This window comes from Nomia melanderi, unplaced genomic scaffold (assembly GCF_051020985.1).
Source record: "Nomia melanderi isolate GNS246 unplaced genomic scaffold, iyNomMela1 scaffold0420, whole genome shotgun sequence".
NCBI classification, from domain to species: domain Eukaryota; kingdom Metazoa; phylum Arthropoda; class Insecta; order Hymenoptera; family Halictidae; genus Nomia; species Nomia melanderi.
Window position 1 is genome coordinate 12,501 of NW_027475535.1, and position 5,000 is coordinate 17,500.

Consider the following 5,000-nt stretch of genomic DNA (forward strand, 5'->3'; position numbering starts at 1 on the left):
TATTCCGGAACCCGGCAGCGGAACCGCATACCATTCGGGCCCTCGTAAGAGTGTTCGTCGGGGTAACCCAAAATGACCTGGAGACGCCGTCGGGAGATCCGGGGAGAGTTTTCTTTTCTGTATAAGCGTTCGAGTTCCCTGGAAACCTCTAGCAGGGAGATAGGGTTTGGAACGCGAAGAGCACCGCAGTTGCGGCGGTGTCCGGATCTTCCCCTCGGACCTTGAAAATCCAGGAGAGGGCCACGTGGAGGTGTCGCGCCGGTTCGTACCCATATCCGCAGCAGGTCTCCAAGGTAAAGAGCCTCTAGTCGATAGATTAATGTAGGTAAGGGAAGTCGGCAAATTGGATCCGTAACTTCGGAATAAGGATTGGCTCTGAGGAGCGGGGCGTGTCGGGCTTGGTCGGGAAGCGGGTCTGGCTGACGTGCCGGGCCTGGGCGAGGTGAACATGTACGGCAACGTGCAGGGATCCGAGCTCGGTCCCGAGCCTTGGCCTCCCGCGGATCTTCCTTGCTGCGAGGCTTTCGCGTAGCGTTCGTCCTCTTCGGCCGCCATTCAACGCTCAGCTCAGAACTGGCACGGACTAGGGGAATCCGACTGTCTAATTAAAACAAAGCATTGCGATGGCCCCCGCGGGTGTTGACGCAATGTGATTTCTGCCCAGTGCTCTGAATGTCAACGTGAAGAAATTCAAAAAAGCGCGGGTAAACGGCGGGAGTAACTATGACTCTCTTAAGGTAGCCAAATGCCTCGTCATCTAATTAGTGACGCGCATGAATGGATTAACGAGATTCCCTCTGTCCCTATCTACGGAGTTCACCGCTAGGAGGCGCAGAATACAGACGCGTGTTCACGTCGCTCCGTGTTTCGAGGCCCAAAAAAGCGGTAAATGTCGAGGAGAAATCAATTTACGCAGTCTAAAGTGAAGTGCAAGTGTTTCTGAGCAATTTGTGCAAAGAATCGCGGAATTCGGTCAGCGGGATCCGAATTTATCGAGAAAATAAAGTTAGCGTCGGTTGGTGACGTCAGCTGGCGTCACCTGAGATTTTCAAAGCCTTATATTCGTTTTAAAAAACGCGGGACCGTAGAATCGCCGCGGCCAGTGGTCTGTCTACGACGTTGTGGCACAGTGTTGTGGTAATTCCTGTCGAATTGCCACAAACTAGTGATATTTATCGAGATATATTCGAGTATCAACGACAACAGTTTTGTTGACGCCATCTTGGACGCCATCTTGGACGCCATCTTAGTCGGCCATCTTGGACGGCCATATTGAAGACCAGCAACCTGTAGCGCCGCCACCGGTGTACCGAGGAAACACGCAGTTCCGAGCCGTCAGCCGCGGCGACAACAGCTGTTGCCGCAGCATGACGCGCAAGGCGACGCGCAGCCGTGCAGCTGCCGAGGAGAAACCCGCGATGTGGTCCCCGGATATGGAGTCCCCCGAAACCAGTGAGGTGGACTCCCCCGTCAGGGAGGAACGCCGATGCGTCAGGCAAGGGAAAAGGAAGGCGCGCGTCTTGTACTCGGAGTCTGACTCCGACAGCTCCCCACGCCCGACGCCGGAAACCCCCGTACCGGCGAAGGAGACGGCACAGCCCGATGCTGCGGAACCAGACGCAGCAGCGAGCAGGCCAACTAAGAAGCCCGTGACCCCCGATGCCAGCCCCGTAACGTCCATGGGAATGAAGGAGAAGGCAGAGCAGGTGCAGAAGGCCGTGGTGGAGCACCTGTGCGATGCGGAGAACAAGGTGAGTCCGAGTACCAACAAACTAATTCTGACCGCGCTATCCACGATTAACGGCCTACTCGACCGAGCCCTTATGGCTAACGCCCACCTCGAGGGCCAGATAATGGCCCTCCGTACCGCGTCCCACCCTCGCCCCCCCCTTCGGGCCCCAGCCCCGCCCCCCACCACCTCCGCGAACCCCCCGAAAGCCGCGCCGCCCGCCAGTGTAGGAAAACCGGTAACTTACGCGCAACGACTCGGGATTTCGTCCAAAATTGCGGCCCTCTCAAATATCAGGCGCGACCCCCCCAATGTGGTAACAATAATACCCAAGGACCGGCAAGCCTTCGCTAACAGCGAAGAGACCAAGAAGGCGGTCCTTAAATTGGTCTCGCCCGCGAAAGCGAACCTCCAAGTGAGGAACATTAGGACCATCAATGGAAACGGGATTATCATAGAGGCGGCGAAAGGTAGCAACCTGTCGGGCCTCACCTCGAACGACGAGTTAAAATCCGCCGGTTTCGTGGTCGGTGCCCCCCCCAAGAAGGCCCCCCGCGTTATTATCTACGACGCCCCGCGGTCTGACAACGATCAGGCAACGATTGAAGCGATCATTGCGCAAAACATCGACCCGAAGGACCGTAACATCGTTAGGGAACAGACTAAGGTGTCGTTTAAGTCTGGACCAAAAGATAGGGAATCGTGTAATATAATCCTCGAGGTATCTAGACCCGTCAGAGATATCCTTTCAAAGAAGAACAGGCTATATGTAGGGTGGAAGTGTTGCCGATTGGGCGACTATGTAGCGGCAACCCGCTGCTACAAGTGCCAATCGTTCGGCCATACCACAAAACACTGCCGCGCAGACAAGGAAGTCTGCGGGCATTGCGCGACCGCGGGCCACAACTTCAAAACGTGCCCGGCAAAGAAAGACGCGCCAACTTGCTCCAACTGCCGTAAACACGGCAAGGAGCACAAACACGCGGTCACAAGCAAGGAGTGCCCCTCCTACCGGCAAGCTATTAATCAGGTGCTGATCCGTACTGACTATGCGTAAATCTTTCACGAGCGGTAGTCAGGAAATCAAAATAGCCCAAGCTAATTTACGTGGCTCACAGGCAGCTTCCCTGGAGATGAGCCACGTAATGAGCCGCGAGCATATCGACATCCTGCTCATGCAGGAGCCGTACAACGTGAAGGGCAAATTCATCGGCCTCACGAATTGCACGGCAGTCACGGGCGCGGAGCCTGGCAACCGAGCCATGGCTGGTATCGCGATACGCAATCCCAACCTCGAGTCCCTCAAGCTGTCGCATCTCAGCGACGACTATTGTACGTGCATCGAGGTAACAGGACCATTTGGGAAACTGTACCTCGCTAGCGTATATTTCAAATTCTCGCACGATATCGAAAGATATCTGGCGAGAATCTCGCAAATATGCCGCTCCCTCCGCGGACAGAGATTAATAATCGCTGCCGATGCCAACGCGAAGTCCTCGATTTGGCACAGCACCACAACCGATCCGCGAGGCGAAGAATTGGAATGGGTTGTAGCCCAGGAAAATCTAGTAGTCCTCAACGAACCCGGTAACGCCCCCACATTCCGCAACCATAAAGGATCCTCCAACGTAGATGTAACGCTGTCAAGCCTTCCGACCGTCGGGTTCATAGGAAGCTGGAAGGTCCATGAAAATTGGACATCCAGCGACCACAACGCAATTACCTTCACATACAAGGCCCCCACCACAATGGGACCCGCCTCCGCGAGCCCCAGATTCAATACATCCAGGGCCGATTGGGCTAAATTCCAATCGAACCTGGAAATAATCAAAAGCAGCCTCCTCCGCGATTCCCGGCTGGACAGCAAATCTGCAATTGAGGCCTCAGCTGCGTCTCTTCAAGACGCAATCATTACGGCTGCGCAAAAATCCCTTCCGAGGAAGAAAACTTTCCCGAAGTCGGTTCCCTGGTGGACGGAAAACCTGACTCGGCTAAAGAAGGAAACTTACCGCATGCGGAAGTCCTTCCAGGTCGAGTCGGACCCTTCCACCAGGGAAGCGAAACGCGTCGCGTACCTCCAGATTCGCAGGAAGTATTCCTACGAAATTCAGACCGCCAAGCGATCAAGCTGGCGGGACTTCGTAACGGAATCCTGCGCGAAAAACCCATGGGGAGCGGCGTATAAAATTTGCGTCAAAAAGATCAGCCCCGATAAAGCCCTGGCCACTTCCCCGGTTCTGTCCGGTTCCACAATTACGTGGGAGGAGACCGCGTTAAGCCTCCTCCACGCCCTTGTTCCCGACGACGCCCCGGACACGCTCGAGTGTCAACGTCGTAAAAGGTCCGCGAGCGTAACCCCCCCGGATACCCCAGATACTCCACCCTTCTCGGAACAGGAAATTTGCCATGCAATCGGCTCGATTCGCAATGGCAAAGCTCCAGGTTCCGATCTTATCGAGGTCCGAATGCTTAAGGCCGCTTATCCGGTCCTAATAAGCGAAATCTCAGCCCTCTTCAACGGCTGCCTGTCACAAGGCAGCTTCCCGAAGCCATGGAAATATGGCTCGATACGCGCCCTCCTCAAAAGCCCCGATAGGGACGAGTCCGCGGCCAGCTCCTACAGGCCCATCTGCCTTCTCTCGGTGGTTGGGAAATCCCTGGAGAAGCTGATCCGCGAAAGGCTGGAGCCCATTTTTCTCCACCCCGGCTATGCTTCCCCTAGGCAGTTCGGCTTCCGAAAGGGAAGGTCGACGACTGACGCCATCCGCGCCGTCCGCAGCGGGCTCGAGGGGTCAACGACAAAATACGCGCTTGCGATTTTGTTCGACATCTCGGGCGCGTTCGACAACGTATGGTGGCCCAGCGTCCTCTTTCGCCTCAAGGAGCGGAACTGCCCGCGAAACCTATATAGACTCGTCGCGGATTACCTCAACGACCGTACGGCCTCACTGATAGGGAAATTGACCCGTGTCGAGAAACAGGTAACCAGAGGCTGTCCTCAGGGCTCAATCTTAGGGCCCAGCCTCTGGAACCTTGTGTTCGATAGCCTGCTGATCACCCTGGCCAACGAGGGCGTAGAGGCGTTCGCCTACGCGGACGACCTCCTTATCCTCGTCCCAGGAAACAGCAGGCTCGAGTTGCAGGAAAAGGGACAGCACGCGACAACCATCATTGAGAAATGGTGCGAGTCCGAGAAGCTGACCCTTTCACAGGAAAAAGCAGAGATGATCCTCTTCCGTGGTCATCTCGATATTCGAAGGCCCCCAACAAT

The 5,000-nt window shown here is 55.7% G+C and overlaps 1 pseudogene; it reads left to right on the top strand.

The window, feature by feature from the left end:
- Positions 1-5,000, top strand: part of LOC143176213 (large subunit ribosomal RNA) — a 10,266-nt pseudogene that overhangs the window by 2,019 nt on the left and 3,247 nt on the right.